This window comes from Astyanax mexicanus, chromosome 13 (assembly GCF_023375975.1).
Source record: "Astyanax mexicanus isolate ESR-SI-001 chromosome 13, AstMex3_surface, whole genome shotgun sequence".
Classification (NCBI taxonomy): Eukaryota; Metazoa; Chordata; class Actinopteri; order Characiformes; family Acestrorhamphidae; genus Astyanax; species Astyanax mexicanus.
In genome coordinates, this window is record NC_064420.1 from 36,983,065 (window position 1) to 37,002,450 (window position 19,386).

At 34.5% G+C, this 19,386-nt stretch overlaps 2 long non-coding RNA genes across 2 annotated transcripts in view; one reads left to right on the top strand and one right to left on the bottom strand.

The window, feature by feature from the left end:
• The window catches only part of LOC125780561 (uncharacterized), a 44,382-nt gene that overhangs the window by 19,162 nt on the left and 5,834 nt on the right, over positions 1-19,386 (bottom strand). The window contains exon 2 of the long non-coding RNA XR_007423793.1: positions 876-1,091. This is a non-coding gene — a long non-coding RNA (uncharacterized LOC125780561). The remainder of the gene's footprint in view (positions 1-875; positions 1,092-19,386) is intronic.
• Positions 1,056-17,713, top strand: LOC103039899 (uncharacterized). The gene is made up of 4 exons (XR_454520.4): positions 1,056-1,180; positions 2,498-2,609; positions 5,617-5,676; positions 15,987-17,713. It is a non-coding gene; the product is annotated as an uncharacterized LOC103039899 (long non-coding RNA).

The window sequence follows — 19,386 nt, forward strand, 5'->3', positions numbered from 1 at the left end:
TGTGTAGAGCATAAGGCTTTTAACAGGCTTGTACTTTTTTAACAACTAATTTGACTTTTTTTTTTGTTTGCAAATCTGTCTATATCCAAAATGGAATTCTAGAATAAATACATGTATTTTTTTGTAGATCAATCTATTAATTTAATCCAGTGCTTCACTTTTTAGTGTAAAGATTTTCCAACAATTATATTTGAATGCTTTGAACTCCACCACCAGGGGGTGCCAGGTAATCTCGTTAATGAATCAGGCAGCATATGTCTTTACATTCAGTACAGTACTAAGTACTAAGTATAATGCATTACACTGCTTTTGGTGTTCAATATCTCTTATGCCTGAATAGAATTACCAGTACTATATGCTGTAGCATTACATAGTAATATATGTGAACAATCCAATACTGTACTGTATGTATAATGCATTGTAGGTATTACATCTTATATGCAGTTACTGTGGCAGTAAGGATAACTATTTACCCCTACATGCGAAATCTCTATATTATATTAGAGAAGCTGTGTGTGATACACACTATATTTGATTAATTTTCCGGTGTTGTTTGACTGGGATGTGTTGTTTTAAATAAAAAGAGTTTAGAAAAGTAATTAAATTAATTTGAGTTATTGCTCAAACTAGACATTGTTCATCAAGCAGATATTCCAAAGATATGTGCAATAAATTCAATGCATCAATTTTTAGGTGTAAATATCTTCCAAAAATGATGTCAATGTGATATCTTACCCACATATATAAGTCTTTGCAGGTAATACACACCGGTTATTAGTCATTTTTGTGTTTGGCTGGTCTACCTACTAACTCCAGTGTTTTAGAGAGGGGGTGTACAGTGTTGCAGAATAGAAACCTCTCATTTGTCCCGTCACCTCTGATGCTGGGTTCTCTCCTCTGTGCTCTCTCTCTCTCTCTCTCTCTCTCTCTCTCATGCTGAGGCAGAGGGCGCTCTGCTGAACAGGAACATGCCTTGACTTGTACCGGCTTGTCTGAAGGGAGCACTGGCTTGTGGTCAACAGCAGCAGCTGTGTGCATTTCACTCAGCACTGACCCGGCAGCAGGAGGACAGCAGCTCTATCCTCCGATTTCTGGAAATACAGAACAAACACAGGTATCTCAGTATCACTGAACTCTGACTGAGAGGACTGATGATCTTCCAATCCAGCTCTCAGGACAGGTAAGAGACTTACAGAGCTCTGTGTCACTTTACAGGTGTATTTACCTCTGATGTTATAGCTACTCTCGCTCTTGCTCACTCTCTCTCTTTCTATCTTATTTTTAAGTGTATTAAATCCTTATTAAATGCTCAAAAATGCTAATTAAAGGCTTATAAATGCTTATAAATGTTTGATAAAGCTGCAGTAAGAGAGTTTTGCTTTGATTTATGAAGTTTGATATACTCAAAGTATTGACAACTTTTAGATAGTTTGCTCTATAAACTCTAGACTTATTTTTCAGTCAATATATTCAGTTATGAAATGAAAAATATATATATAAATATATATGATAAATCATTTTGTAGCTAACTAAAACCAAACATGTACATAGTGCACCTTTAACAGTAAGTATGTAAGGTGTGAACGCCCATACAGGCTTTTAGAGTGTAAAGAGTTATTTAATAATAATTTAATGCTTATAAATAGCTTATTGCATGCTAATAAATGCTTTAAAATGCTGCATTAAGAGTTTTGCGTTTATTAGATTTTTTTTTATTTGATTTAAAGTATGATATGACCAAAGTTTGCCAACTTTTATATGATTTGCTCTTTAAACTCACTGAGACTTATTAAGTCATTCAATTTAACTGTTCACTTAACTTATATATACTATAAATTCTCTAAACGTACGCTGTATAAATTGTTTGGTGGCTAATCTGAAACTTATCTGTATATTATGCACTTTGTGAGGAATAGTAAGGAACTGAGGTGTGAACGCTCATTTAGGCTTTTATGGTGTACAGATTTAAATTATAGTCCTATAATTCTGTATCTTAATACTTTTTTTTATTTATGCCTATTAAATAGCTGCTGCAACGCATTATTGAGAAACTACTTGATAAAAACTTATGTAAGTTATGAAGTATTGAGAGTTAGGACATGAAATGTGAAAATAAACCTCAAGTCCCCTACAGGAGGGGATGGAAATATATATATATATATATATATATATATATATATATATATATATATATATATATATATATATATATATATATACACACACACACACACACACACAGAAGTTTACTCCAGTTCCAGCCCCTGAACACAAGAGGTTATTGGCATATTCACTGGGGAGTGATTCTACACCCACTGTCACCCCTGCCACCCTCGTCCTCTTCTCTGAACAAATAGTGCTGACAGAGAAAATCAATCCCAGTTACTGAACACGTCCCAGGCCCTCCATCACCCTCCCCAGGTCGTAAAGAAAGCTGATGGATTGGTGGGTTTTTACTGTAATCACGGAATGTGGTTTTGTCTTTTTAATTCTACAGCTTGTTTACTGCTGGACTTCCCTTCAGCGGAAAGCCCCTCAACTTTATCTCACTCCAGCGTGTTCCTAGAGCTCACCAAGAGCACTCAGCCTGTTCCTGCAGAGAACCACAGGTAAGAAGATTTCCATCTGTGATCAAGTTTATTATATATTTACATCTATAATAAACATATATTTATATGTCTACATTAAAATATATCACACTACCCTTGTGAAAATGAAGTATACTTTAGAGCACTAAAATATGTTCAAATTAGGCTAAGAATACTAAAAGTACATTTTCAATTTAATGTAATTTATAAAAAATACACATTAAATACTAGGGTTAATACTTTCTCTGTTTTTCCATTAAATGTTTTTTTTAATCAGTATGCTTTAAATTATACATTGTGTTGATAGAAAATATATATGTGTCTTGGCATTAAAGTTTCCATTAGCATTAATCTGTACACAATAAGTACTTCAATACATACAGTAATACATTTACAATATACTTTAAGTGTGTTAAAAATTATGTTTAAAAAAAAAACCACATACTTAAATCAACTTAGGTTTGGAGAATACAAAAAAGCCATACAAAAAAGAACTCAAAAGCACAATATAATGCTTTTATGTTGTATTAAAACATATAGCGTAATTACAAATACAGTTAATTACAGTTGCCATATATTGTTCCAAAATAGTACATTAATATGTATTTAAGTACATTTTAATTTTAATGTTAAAAGTATGTACTTTTCCATGTTAAGTATACTTTTAAAAATATACATAAATGCACTTTTCTTTTACAAGAGTGGTCTTAAAATCAATTTAATTATTGCAACAAGATTTTAAATTACTATTCGTTTTAGACTTTTAACTAGTAATTTAGACATTTTTTTACTGGCCCTTTCTTTTTTTATTTATGCAGCTCATTTCAGTGCAAATGTGTTTATATAAGTGCTTTTCACAAAGAATGTTGTCACAAATAAGATTTATAAAGATCCAGGTTGAAGCTTTTTTGAGTAAGCAAAAAGAACAGGAGCACATAAATAAACGTTTATTAGTAGTTAATTAGCATAGAATTCCCCAAAACGGCAACTTTAAAAAAGAGAAAATAAAAAAAATCTTTAATGGAATGCAACCTTTAATTGAAATCAGTGTGTAAAGATGTTATTGCAAAACATTTTCGAGCATTTCTATTGGCCCATTTATAAAGAAAAAGAAATTTGAATATATAAATACATCATTATTACTGTCACAAAATTAGTTACGACAGTAAAAATATACATGTACTAATTGCATATGCACCAGTTGTTTAACTCATGGTGAGTAGCCATGCTGTTACCAGGAGCCGGTGCGTATCGGTAGTGGTGTATTTCTCAGGCTGAAAGGTGGGCCGTTTAAATTAGTAATGCTCTCCAGTTCTACAAATAGAGCTCGCATTGATCATCAGTCTCTTGAGTAAACTGATATTGTTTAGGAATGCAATGTTTGCACTTTGTCTCCCTAGACAGATCCTTATAGCCTTCTATCTTTCTTTTTTCTTTTCCCTTTTTTGGGAGAACTGTAGCAACCTGTTCTTTACTTGTCAGTCATTTGAGGTATAATAGTGTCGAGCTTGCAGCTTTTTTAGTCAGACCCTTTTTTCTGCCGACTCTCTTTAATCTAGCTGTCTCATCAGAGCCCAGGTTTTAGAAAGCCTTGCCGCATTAAGGGCCTGTATCAGGGAAGACCTATTTTTTTCTAGTTTTTTTTTTGTGAAAAGAAAGAGTTGGACGCAGTACAGAAACAGACCAAAGCATTTGCATATAGCCACCTACTTATTTTACAGCAGTTCATATCTGCCCACTCATATCATCATCATAAGTTATACTAGCTGTTTCAGCTGATTTGATGACTGATTTTTGTATCAGTCACAATAGAGGGCAACCAATCAAAACACAGGCCTTTACATATGTAGGCCTGTCGCAATAACTTTTTTTTTGTTTAAACAATACACTGACCCCAAAATAATTGGGTCAAACAATATATTGACATTTTAGGACCACATTATATAATATAATAGCATAATAATTCAGATGAACTCTTTTAAACAGCAATGAACTTATTAATTTATACAAGTTTTGGAAAAAAAAGAAAAGAAAACGCTATTAGCCTTGATTAACATGGCGCAGTGACATTCATTGATGCATTCGTATGCAGGTAAACAAAGTGGATGATATTGGGTTTAGCATAAATGATTGTAGTCATATACATACATTGTATGATAGATTTACCATAGCAACAAAGTAAGAGTTTGATGTAGTACAAAAAACATTGCTGAAGCTTCTATACAGTCCATATATGGAAATACCTATTCACACTGAAGTTATAAGTAGTGTTTCAGCCTGAAGTGATTTCTAAAGGAATCACAATACACTGCAATCAATCTAAACAAAGGTATTTTTAATACATATACTAGTCTTAATTCCACAGTAACATCAAAAAAGAGCCTAAATTCTGAAGAATAACAAGAATGTAAAAATGCAAGAATGCAAGATATGGGCCGCTTAACACTGACATAACTGTTATTCACAGGAAAGTTTGGGGAACTTTAGGGGCTACCCAAGCCGGCTCACTTTACAGAAAAAAAGCACCCCTTTCAAAGGAATGTTTTAATATTTCATTTTGACCCTTTAATCTTTCCTTGGTGGCACTCCATTTTGTAGTGCGACAAAAATGTATCCTAAGCTGATTTCTTTCCAGCTTTAAATGTCCCCCCCTGTGATCTCATGTTCTCATATTTCAGCCTGTAGAGCAGGAGTGACTTTTTTTTTTTTTTACAGTGACAATATTAATATTTGTTCACTATTAAAAAAAAGATGTTAGGTTTAAGTTTATTCAACTCAAACACTTACTGAATCAAAGTATTTACTTGATTTCAACAAAAGTAGTTGAATATAATTATGTTTTTTATAGAGTGTAACACCAAGCATTCGTCAGGTGACTTTCCTTTTAAGATGATTAAGTCTGGGGAATGTCAGTAGCATGCTCCTGTACAATGGACATTGTGACAATTCTGCGAGAGAGAGAGAGAGAGAGAGAGAGAGAAAGAGAGAAAGAGAGGAGCACTATGACAGCTATACTCTTCCTTCACAGTGGAATGTTTCATGCCGATGTCCTTGCCAGGAGAAGAAGGCCGGTGCTGCAGACGCTGCGGTGAGTATCCTATCACATTCATTTATCCATCAGTGAACACGTCCATGTGTCCTATCCATCTCTATATCTGCTCCTCTCTCTGTCTGCTTTACAGTTACACTCCAAATCTGAATTATCAACACATTCTAGCTAAATCTCATTTCAAAGCCTTATACAGGACATCACTGGTTTTTATATGATGTATGAACCTAAAATAATCCATAAAAGTCCACAGCTGTTCGACAAAGACAGGAAAATAATACTGTAATTTAAGATTAATTCTTCTTATTAGTTTGATAATTCGATACTTACAAATAATACTAAAAAGAATATTTATGTTTAATTTAGGTAAAATTCTATGTGTATGTGTGTATGCGTTTTTTTTCTTTGTCGGACGAAAAGACATGCTTTACATTTTTATCATGCTTTCTTTATCGTTAGACATCAAAAGGAACATCGGAAGTGCAGACGTCAACCAGTCGACCCAAAAGATAAAACAAACGTAATTTGTTACATGAATAAGATTATAAAAAAATAGATTAAAAATATTTACTATAATTGCTAGCAATGTAACAATTCACAATTGTTGTTTGTTCATAGTATGAACAAAAATGCAGCAAAAATAAGGAGTGGCAAATACATATAATTATATATACATATGATGTAGACAATATGAACATGAAAAGGAACAGAATTATATATTGTGATTTATTTTTTAAAATAACAACAAAATAACCTCACGCAGCAATGAAATCCTGTGTGAACTTCACTCTCTACACCTCACTGCAATTAAAAAACTATTTTTTTTGGTATTTTAAATAGTTGACTGCACACCTTTATGAGAAAAGTGCTCTGAATTTATTAGAGCATACTGATTCATACAAGTGTAATATTGAATGAGATTTACGTATAATATATACAATTATGAGGCAGCTAAATCTTGCCTAATCCATTCAGACAGGTTTCTTAGCAGCACAGAAACAAAACAAAAAGAAAGCTTTACAATGCCCCAGGCTAACACACTAGCCACAAGCTAATCTATTATTATTGATTTGTGAGTCCTTCTAAATACAATACATTATACAGTCTTAGAGCTAATATGTTTTCTACTCTTATGCTTGGCAAATACATTTAATAGCATTTAATCTACTGTTCAAATTCAAATGTTGTCAATACTCTATATAAATTTCTCAAAAGCAGCATTGTTGCATTAGCAAATCCTAAAATCGCTGGTTGGTAAAAACAGAAAATAAGAGGACACATTTATGTTTACTAGGATGATCATACCTCTTGTTCTCAGATATGTCAATGTTTTGGGATGTGACAAATGTGTCAGGCTGGTACGTCTGAAGTGTGTTAAAGGTCAGGATTTTCCTTTTATTTTATTTCAGCATTTTCTTCTATAGTTGGAATTTTACAGCTTTAAAATGTCTGTTTAAGCCCCGCCTTCTCACCACCACCACTATAGTCAGAATAGATAGTCTATACATATCTGCATCTACCTCAACCATTAGTCAAACTGCTTTCCCCTATAACCAAATGACCACAGCCCAAAATACCCCAACTCAACATGAACACAAATCAATTTGATGTTATCTTACTTAATTATTTTATTAATGTAGTTATTAATACATTTACTGTACATGGCAATACAAAATCTGTATGTTGTATAAAAGGTTGTAAAAAAGGACAACTTTTAAACTATTAAAACAATTTAATACAATAAATTGAATTAAAAGAAGATTTGGCAAAGTTATTAAGGCTATTAATTAGTATTAATGTATTAATTTATTCATTTTTTTATTAATAGTTTTGGATGGTTTTAGAGATATTAAACTCACTTCTACCTGCACACATTTACATTGCCACAGTTCTAACTCTAAGGCCTACCTGAAGCCCCTCAGCCACAACATCCTAACCACCGCTGACTCATTTGAAAACCAAAATGTAGACCCCCTTAAATTTATTAAACTTCCTAAATGTCCTAAAATTTTCAATTTAAATCTTAATTGTTAGCGGTTAAATGATTCAATTTGATATGTTGCGATCAAGAAAATACAGCAAAACTTAAAATATGTATTATATATATTGTTGCTGTCCATTTTTGTCGATTTTTAGTTTACTACATAATTTAAATAGACAAACTGTCCCTTAAACTGTGCCAAAATTTCTTGAGGGATGGACCAATAGAAATGACCTAAAACAAACTCCTTTTACATTGACTTCCACTGAAATTTTAGAAGGTTTTTCTCTCTCCTGTAAAGTTGTTGTTTTGGAAATACTTGATTTTCATTAAATAAAATATGCTGTAGAAAATGCTAATACAGTATGTAAGTCCTACTCACAAACTACACTATATACCCATATAATGAACAGGATGAACTACTTTAATACTTTAAGTTACAATCACTTCTGACACAGATGTGCAAATGCACACACACATCTTGTCTAGTCTCTCTAGAGAATTGTTAATAGAATATAACATTCTAGAACCGTTTAACACAAACCTATATACCAATTGTGGGCTGCACTAAACAAAATGACTAAATCCTACTAAATTTCCTAAACTAAAGGGACAGTTATTTAAACAAAACAGAATACACTCTTTTTAATATGCTTAGCAGCTGTCCCAATACTTATGTCCAGACAGGGTAGCATGCTAGTCACAATGCAGTGATACAATATGTCAAAAAAAAAGATATATATACAGTATGATATATCATATATATTATGATATATGATATAGCAAGAAAGAATGGCAGCAATGGTGATAAATGTAGCACTATCTTTGCCTGCTCCTGATTTAAAAGGAAAAACAGTAGATTTTCTCCTGAGGGTTAGATTCTCTACATCCAGACACTAGATCCTACAGCACGGTCAATATAGTGTCAGTCTCAGACTGCTCAAGGTGAGCAAGTTCAAGGGGAATACGGACGACGCCCCAGTAGTCTAAACACAGCTATGTCTCTATCTATTTATTATTACGAAAACTGATATGAATCAGTGCTAATGAATGTGGCACCTGCCTGCCCTGCAGCCGAAGTGTGTCAGAGGTGCGAGGGCACACACACACACACATGCACACACTCAGACGACAGGCAGGGTGTGCCAGCTGGCAGCCGCGTGCTTTTCCCCCCTACTTCCTGAAAGCCTGTATTAGGGATTACATCAGGCCCAAAGCAGCGAGGAATTCCTGCCGTCATGTGACCCCGGCAAGCCGCTCCACCTCACGAGACACACGCAGGGACACAACAGTGAACAATTTAGCAAATGCAGCAGAAACAGAATCACGAGGTGTGTGAGAGTGTGTGTGTGTGTGTGTGTTTATAACTGTGTATCTGTGTACATGTTTTTCTATATTCAATATTTAAGGCCTGTACTGTTTTAAGCCCAAACACATGGTGAAACCATGACAGCCCTTCTTTTCCTTTCTGCTGAGGAACTGGACTTAAGATGGAAAGTGACCGATCCTGTTTACATCCAGCATTCGGTTCCACCTGTGACTCATCTGGCAAGGAAGGAGCTTTATGGGCATGATGTGTTTGTGAGTGCGTGTGTTTATGAGGACGATGTGCTTTAGTGTGCTATTATGCCCTTTGGGTCCACTTCACACGCGACTCAACTCATCTCAACTCGTGCTTCGGAAAAATCTATCCTGTGAGAATCAACTTTAACCGTTTAATCTTCGGCCTAAAAAGCAGACAAGTTTGCCTGTAATTGATTTTAGGGATAAAAGAATACAAGAATATCCTATTCAGTACAGATACCAAGTTTGGCATCACAGTGCCTGTAACTAAAACAATAATATTGCACAAAAAATCCAAACAATCAAGTTAAAAAAATAAATAATTAATCTTAAGTAGCATGTATGAATTTGAATTATATTAATACAAGGGTCTAAAATGACAAAAAAGAAGCTAGTTTTATCTTTTACTTTACTCTAGGGATGTAACAATAGCATAATTTCCATTTCAGTACCGATACCATGTGAGGAACCACAAAGCTGGTTTGAAAATAAATATTTACCTTAATTATAATTGATTATACATTTTATAAATACAGTAATTTTTAAATATTTAAATTGTAGTACAAAGTGTAGTATCACGATGCTGGTTTGAAGGTCTTTCAATACTGGATTCTGAAAGTGTAGACAATACGCAGCTTTTAATAAAAAGAAAACATAATTAAATTAAAGAATTATGTTAGCCATGGATGAATATGGAAACATTTAAGGATACTTACCTATTTTAAAGTAAATTATTAAATTAGGCCTATTATGATAATTACATTGTTAACTTGCAGAGGTGACCTCAATTATTTTTGCTGACCTCACTATTTTCCATTGTGTGGTTTTATTTATTCATATTTTTTTTTGTAGAATATTTAAGCATTTTATTCCAATTTCTATCATCTAAATATTTTTAAAAGCTAAAAGGTAATTGCTTTGTAAAAGGGATTAATTGCATAATTAGATGTATTATTATGTTATTGTTATTTTAGTAATATAAAATGAACTTAAAAGGACAATAAAGCTTATTACAAATTTAAGTTAAAAATTCAGGACCTGGCTTTTTCTTTAACATTAAACTAATGTTTAAAAATTGACAAGATGATTACAACCAACATTCAACTTCTTGAATCTGCCTTATCTTAAACATTTTCAGCAACTTCTGCATTCAGTGTGGAGACTAATGGTCATGGCATATCGATGGATTAGCACAGTTGTGGACAATTTAATTTTGCAATCAGTTTTCAGATTGTAAACATTATGTATATATACATAACGTTAAATGAAAATAATGACATTCTCCACCCTGCTCTTCTTTACTGATAAAAACATATTAGAAGTCCATATCCCAATGCATATCCCTAAGCTTTCAGAGAATATTCACGAATTTGGACAAAGTGAATACAGAGTAAACACTAAGCATAAAGGAGTCTTAAAATGTGCCTTAAATCTATTACACAGCAAGATATTTACTTATAAGTGTATTATAATTGATTAATACTACACTAATAAGCCTATAAAAAAGTCAGCTACGCCACAGGAAGCTGCTGGTGTTGTATGTGAGATTTATCAAGTGGCATGTTCTCTCTCATGTTTTTCTAGTCAAAACACTTCCCCACCTTTAGAGTGTTCGTGCGTGTGTGTGGTGTGTGCAAAGGTGACAGGGATGTCAGATGACGCAGGAGTGTACACCTGGCACAGCAGGATGGACAGGTTGTTAGCTATACCTGGCAAAGGTGTCTTAAATATTAGAAAACAGAAATTAACCGGAACTGAACATGAGTAGTACTTAATCTGATCTTAAACGGAGCATGTCATTATTTATCAAGTGGTGAATGGAATGTTAAAAGTCCTTCACCACTAACAGCTTGAACAACACCTTAAAATGCTATTGCACATTTTTATATATGCCAGCATGTCCTTACAAAGTCTATGTCCAAACACATACTAAGCTAGAAGACAGGTTTTGAGGCGACTGGTGATGATTCAGGCCTGCAGATTACACAATGCTTATCATTGGTCATAGACTTCCATTTCTCAGAAGCTGCATAAGCTAGCATTGCAGCTCTAACTAAAGCAGACCTTGGAAACCAAACATATCCTGGCAGATAGATTTTGCAAATTATTGTGTGATTTGATTTTTTACAAGACTATTACTTAAAGTTGCTCCAGTAAACCCAGAATCGAGTCACCTCGCCCAGTTTCACTCGTCCCACTTAACCCTCAGCTAAAACGACACTCGAGCGAGGCGGCACGCAGGGCAGAACCGCGACTGAAATAGCCTCCTAATTACAGGTGTGTTTGCTCAAGCACAGATAACACATCAGCCCCCTGGAATGTTGTATCAGCAGCTGTCATAAAAGCGCATGGATGGTGCCAGACTGTCCAGCACAGTAAGCTACCTTAGACACGAAGCTCAAACATCACATGACCTCTTTAAGCCTCATTCACCGCGTATTATTGATCAAATGATCATACAGAGAATGAGCAAATAGGAGTTATAGTATATTAGATAATATGTGTGACAGGGACTTGGTTGGTAGGTTGGTTGGTTGGTTGGTCAGTTGTTTGGTTTGTAGGGTTGGCACAGGCTGGGTGTGTACTGATTTTTGTTTGAGTGTGTGTGAGTTTGTGTAGGAGTGTATAGGAATATTATGTATTTGAGGAACTATAGGGAGCAGCATTTGGTGGCAGGCAGTGTCAAGTCACTTGCTAATTATTGTTCCGTAGTGTCATTCAGTATTATGTAACCCTGTAAGTATACCAGTGTGTCAGAGGCCAGACTTGTGCTGTCCAGTCACTTGCCTTCTTAGTCGGCAATGACCACAAGCTTCAGTTTCTTGCTGCTAGGCCTGTTACTATAGCTGATTTTTCTTGGACAATATACTGTAAATTGTCACAGACATGATGGCAAGAAACGATATTATTGTCAATTTAAGGAAATATTATGCCACTGATATAATAATGATATTATACCAGTGTAATAATGCAGTAAAAAACCTTAGGAAAATCCTAAATATTTAAATATATCCTATATATTTACAATATATTTTTTAAACAGGTGGCATGCCACCTTACTCACTTTATTGGTCTCACTTTGCTAAGTAAGCACATTAGGCAATATCAAGGTCAGCAAAACTCATGTCTATAATTTGTATGATAACTCAATAAAATGTAATTAATGTGACAAGCCTACTTGCAAGGTACTTTAAAGGAAAAGTCTTATCTGTGTGTGTTAGTTAATATTAAAAACAGTAGAAACAACATATGCGAGATATCATTTACACAAGTGTTATTTACACGCTTTAAAAACTAGATCATTATTTTTAGGAAATATTATATTTTTTAGTTAAATGTGAAACAGATACACATCCATTTTGTGGGCATGTGACATGCATATAAACGGTTGAATTGATTTTTGCCTGTACACATGCGTTTAATGATGTCATCCTGAGCCGGGACTAGTATTCAACCAATTCCCTGCCAGAACCCACTCCCCCTAGTGCACAAGGCTCACAGAAGTATGGGTGCATCTCTGTTGCGATTCCTGTTGATTTTTTCACAACAAACAACAAAATGTCATTTAAGGGGAATCAGACTCTGACAGGAAGTTGTACTCACCTGTGTTGTACTCAGAGGAAATGATAAAATGTTACTTTCCCAGCATACGTCACTGCATGTTTTCCAGCCCCGGTCGTCTCTGCACTTGCATCGTTATCTAAACTTTTTTTGGAAAATTATTTCTGGCAGGAGTAGCCCTTTCATTTCCATTTCAATTTGCATTATGGGACAATACTGTCTAATTAGAAATTAGTATCCTAATTTGGGATGCTCCTGTCTCCTTCACTTAAGGAAGAACGCCTGTTAATAAGCTGATCACAATAAGTGTGTACACAATAAAATTTACAGAGCACTACTGTTCATCAGAAATAGTATTTTCTACTATGTAGAGTCATTGTTGTTCGGTCTCATAAAAATGTTATTATTTTAATTATAAGAATCACTGCTTTCTTTTACAGCACAGATCATTTAAATTACATTAGGTACTTTCTGTAGAATTTTGTCACACCTTCTGGGAAATTACCCTCATTTTATAACGAAAATTGTTACGCAGCACTGTAGAATTCAAATTCACCCAGTGAATTTCTAGAACATAATGTATATTTCAGTGCATTTTTTAGCATGGCCTGTAATACTTAACTGGATGACAGTAAGTAGGTAAGCAAACATATATATATATATATATATATATATATATATATATATATATATATATATATATATATATATATATATATATATGTATATATACATATATATGCGTATATATATATATATACACACATATATATATATATATATATATATATATATATATATATATATATTTACATAGCAAAAATGATCAAATTAATGATAAAAAAATCCCATTAACCATAAAACAATGCGCTTCATACAAACAGTACCGCACTTTCCGACAAATTAATGTAAACATCCACTGTGTCCAAAACTCAAATTTAAGTCTTCTTTTGACCCAGCATGTATTAAACCTAAGGGCAGAGTATTCCACAATTTAGGGGCATACATTGAAAAAAAAAAAACACAGCCTCCCTTTCATTTACATTTTGTCTTAGGATGTACTAAGCAAGTCTATTATTACAAATTAATTATTATTATTATTATTATTATAAATAAATTTACTATTTAATCAGCATCCATTGTGTCTTTTTCTTAGCACTTCAACTGTGTAAATGCCTGAAAGCCAAACTATAGCCTTAACTATTTAATTTCGCAATGAATGTCACTCAAGATTATGTAAGTACTGTAAGCCACTGATTAAAACACCGGTATTTGTCACAGCAGGCCGAAAGCCGGGCTCGTGCTATAGGGCCCCTCGCCTTCTCAGTGTGGGATTTAGGAGCTTGTGACTGAGGGGGCTAAGTCACACTGAGCTGTGTGTGCTTTATCATAGCGCTGGGCCGTTCTGTGTCCTTGGCAGTGCTGCTCTCCGCTCGCCCTCTTTCCTTCTTGTCCTTTCTACTCTCCTACTCACTCACTCGCTCCCACTCCATCCGAGGGTCCGCTCCTATCAGCTGTGAGGCCCGTCTTTCTGCCAAGGCCGCGAGGAGAGAGGCAGGCTCCCTAAAATAACCCAGCTGTGGGGAATACCGGCCGATACAGCCTGCAACGCTGCCTCCGCGAGCGTGGAGCCAATCACAGGCCGGCCTACTGCTTCTCTCTCGCGCTCTCTATGACACACTCATACAAGCTGTCTCACTTACAAACACCTACACACACAGACACACAAAGGCACACACACATATGCTTCAACACACACTCACTGCCTCACTCTAATAGCTACTTAAGGGTAAATATAGGCTGGACCTCTTGAACCTAGTTTCAGCTTTTATTTGCAAACAACTGAGTCATGGCATTGTTTGTGGATGATCATAGTTCATAGCTGACGCAGCATAAAGGTGTGCTCTCAGCTCCTCTGAGGTGTGTGTGTGTCTCTCTCTCTCTCTCTCTCTCTGTCAATCGTTTCCTATCTCTCTCTCTTAATCTGTCTGTATCTCTCTTTCTTGGTATGTCTGGGACTTTCCTCTGTTTCTCTGGCTGATGATTATATTTGGCTTCGTTTTAATTGCTGTTTTATTGTGTAAGAAGTTTCCAGTCCAGCTTTTAATGACCCTATTGCAAATTAATATAATTAGCTTTTTTCCGGATCGACCTTACTACATTTATATAAATGTAGCTCAGGCTATATAAGAACTTTGCAAAATGTACAGACTTAGGGATGTAATTGTACATAAAAATTGCGGCTCTGTTCACACTGTGGTTTGGACCACATGGTTCGGTACAACATATTAAAAACAACATAACTTTCTATCTCTTAGTGTGCGGGTGGAACTTGTGCTTGTAAAATATGGGTTTCTACAGTATATCTCTCACACTGACATGCCAAAAGACATGGGACAGGACCCAGTAATGCACATGTGACTCTGTGGATGGATTTATATTATGGCTCGCTCAAACTCACAATAATTCACATTGACTTGCCATGAGCACATTCACCAGTGTTCAGCTTCACTCACAACGTATATAGGTGTGGGCATTGCCAAGCCATCACCAGTTAAGCAAAAGCAAAAAGCTTTTGGCTCTAAAATGGCAAAAAAAAAAAATTAATGGAAGTCAGTGTAAAAAGGCAATTTTACTGTATTTCTATTGGTCCATAGTGAAATTCTGACACAACATAGAGAAAACGTTCATGACCTACTTACATTATGTATAAAACAAAAGTAAAATACGTTTACACTCTTATTTTACCTTATTTTGATTGGTATATGTATTTGTATAATAGAGCTGCAATAATTAGTAAATATTGTCGATAATGTTGATTATTTAAATTTGTAGACTACAAATTTCATTGTCGTCAATCGTTAATTGTAACAGTACCACATTACACAAAGTGCTGGGGACAAAAGGACAAAGGGAGATGGGTAAATAATAACTCACATACACAGGTTGCACTCAACTGTTACAGTCTGTTTCTCCAAAAGTGCCCAAACACAACAGATTACATATTTAATCACTAAATATCAGTACTTTCCTCGTTTAAACAACATCCATTTAAATGCCTTTTAAATCTCAGGTTCAGTGGTGTCTATTGTTTTTATGAAATAATCGCTGACTAATCGACTAATCTGGCTGCTCCATTTTTACACTGTCCTACATGTTCCTATAAATCCTCATCTCATTCACTAACCACACTCCACAGAATTCTCTTGAACTCTCATTATAAAGTGTTATTTTCTGTTTACAGGGCAAACCACCACCGTGATCATATAGAAAGTGGAAGCGGAATCAGAACGGCTCAGTCCTAAAGGGCAAATCTTAGCGTTTGTGTGTCATCAGCTTCTAAAGAAAGATTTGTGGACAGTGAAAAGACGGCTCATAAAAAAGTTCTGAGCTTACTGGCACAAGAGCTTCCCAAGAAGTAGGACATGAATATGCAAAATGAGTCCCAGAGAGAAGGCTCTCTCTGGGCAGGCGAAAGGAGGATACGGGAGAGGAGGAGAGAGGGAGAGGCCGAGCGAGGGAAGCGGGGAAGAGGAGAAGAGGAGGAAGCAGGCTGCTGTGAGTGTTTCTCTGGCAGTGTCTTAGCTGGTTGTTGTGAGGAGTGAGAACGAAGCAATCAGCAAGTATACTGCCGCAGAAACTCGTCACCATACGAGGCCCAACTACCCAACGCTACGACCCTCACACACACACACACACACACGTACAGTCCACTTCAGTGCCCTCATTTAGTACTGATCATGAGGTGTAAACAAATCCCATGAGTTTAGAATGATTTTTTAAGAAAAATTATTCATAATTACTATGATTCATATGATTTAAACTATTTTGCTACAATTCAGAAATAATTTCTTTAAACAAACTACATGTACAACCATAACTGTAAGTTATTTTACAGAATTGTATTTGTTAAAAATTAAAGTGCATTCATATTTTATTTAGTGTGTGCTTAAAAAATTCAATATATTTTATTTAATACAAAAAAATAATAAAATTAAAGATTTAGTGAATCATGATCACTCATTCAATCATGAATTAATTCTGAAATATAAAAAAAAAAACATGCACAATTATGACTGGCAGCTTTGTTATTTGCCAGTAAATTTTATTTATTAAAAATGAAATGATGCATGCATGCTTGAATTTAGTCTATTATATAATATATTATAATGTGTTCCAATACATTTGGAACAGTAGTTTTATTGTTGCACTGTACATATTTTATGTAATACATTGACCAATTAATAAGTTAGTGAATCACAATCATTTCATCATTTCATTTGATTAAGACTGTTTTGAGAATCTGAATTATTTTAAATGATACATTATACACATGTAACTGGCAGCTTTGTTCATAGTATAATATTATTGAAATATGGTATAATTTTGACCGAACTGCCCATTCATTTTTATTGAATTTTATTAAAAATAAATAAATGCATATGTACTTTATTGAACATACTATATACAATTGTATTATTTAATATATTACTAAACACATTGCCTACCCCTCTTTATTTCCATCTAGGTGTGTGCTTCAGTGTATGTTTGTGTGTGTTATTAATAAAACAATCAATTTAATATTAAAATGTTTGTTTATAAAATGCAAACCTTAAACACATTCTTTCTGGGTTTTGTTTACGTTGCCAGCTTTAAACTGAATGCCTCTCTCTCAGCTACAGTTCATTCTCTAAGTTACAGTTACAGTAACTTAAATCTGGGCTCCAGAGTGGCATTAGATGTCTAAGCGTTTGCCACAGCTACCCTTGGCAGAGACCTCCATTGAGGACAACTGGCCTCACTCTCTCTGTAGGTGTTAGCTGATGCAACAGAACTCACCTCCAAGCCTGTTCAGCTGTCCAATGATATTGCATGAGTAGCAGTTCTAAACAGGCACATTTTGTATTAAAACTGGAGAGCAATACAGATTTAAAACCTAACTGTAATGTAAATATGTGATTCTTCGATAAAATTAATATATCTTAGCTATTGTACTTAAAATGCATAATGCATTTATATTTATTTTAATAAAAATAAATTATATTTAGTGCAGTCAATTTCGATGCGTTTACACTAACATAATTAATCTGAAAGCTTTTATGCTAATTTGCTACCAATTCACTCTTTTCACAGAACCCAAATGTCTTTAACAGAAGGTATTTTTTATCTCATAAATATTAATAATAATATTTATATTTATTCTGCAATAACTATTACATTTCAAAACTAACACTTTATCACCCCGCTCTCATTTTGTCCAGTTCATATATGTGTACAGTAATTTCAATTCATAACAATATCTATATATCACAAATATGCATTTGTATCATTCCTCCAAAAATACAAAGAAGTACTAGCATTAAAACTTAATTACTCTTAATTAATCATGATTATTGTATAGTATTGTTAGGATTAAAACAGTTTTATTTATTCACTGATTAACATCACTTGCTGTATATAAATATTGTTTAATTTTGCATATGTTACATTGATTATTTCAATAATTTAGAGAGCTTTAATCTTAAAAAAAAGAAATTATTAACAATTAATCACAGCAATTTGTGTGATCACTTTGTTCCTCTTTTTTTACTGATCTGCAGCCCTAATTATGATTAATTTATTAATAATCAGTCAGTTATGATTGATTTTTACTCAAATCAATGTACAGAACTGCTGCTTCTTATCAGCACCTGAGACGTGTTTACAGTTGGAGGATTGGTTTCCAAGACAGTCTTAATTAAGCATTCTGAGTAGAAATTTTCCATGGAAAAAGAAAGTGAATGCACAGTCCAGAACTAGGCTTAATGCCTGTCTGGAAAACCGACCTTTAGCGTTTACTGCTCTGAGTGTGGGCCTTATGGTCTGAACTTTAAATCAACCACCTACAGCTGATCGATTTAATACACCCTCAACGTAGCAGCTTTTCTGAGAAGCCACGCTTCAGTTGTTTCTCAGTTCCTTTGTTGGGTTGGAACTTGTTGTCTCAGTGCAGTTGTATTGTGTGGTAATCTTAATGATTTTAGTTAGAATATGATCTGATTTTCTGTTAAACTAGTCCTGGGTTAAGCCTACATCAGTTTAAAATACTTGTCCTCTCGTAAATCCTTGAATTCATCTGGGGAAAGGTGCTATCTTTTGCTCTTTGGCCAGAACTTAGTAAGGCCACAGCTACTCGTGGCAGTGAATGGCAGCCAATTTGGTATAATATGGCAGATTTGACAGCGTCAGCATGTCTGGCCTGTGGAGCAGGTGCTGAACATTTAAACTGATTTCACACGCTGTCGACTGATTCGGTTTAGAAATGAAGGAATAAAGTTACGCTATAGCGTCTTTCTAGACACCCATATACACTAATACATAACATTAAAGGTCTCATTCTATCATTTTTTCATAAATTTTAAAATATCTAGTTTTGGTCTCTGGTATGAATGAATGCCATATGAGCTGTTTTTTGTGCTCCGGTGATCTGGTAAAATGCTGCTTTAGTCCCGTGGAGGAGTGAGGGAGAGAAACGATAGGATTTCGGCTCTTGCTCATGAATATTCATACATGCAAACATATCGCCTCTAAATGGCTAACAGCACTGCAAGGCAATAAGACAAACAACAGTTAGAAATGTTTTAAAATAATGACAAGTTAATAAA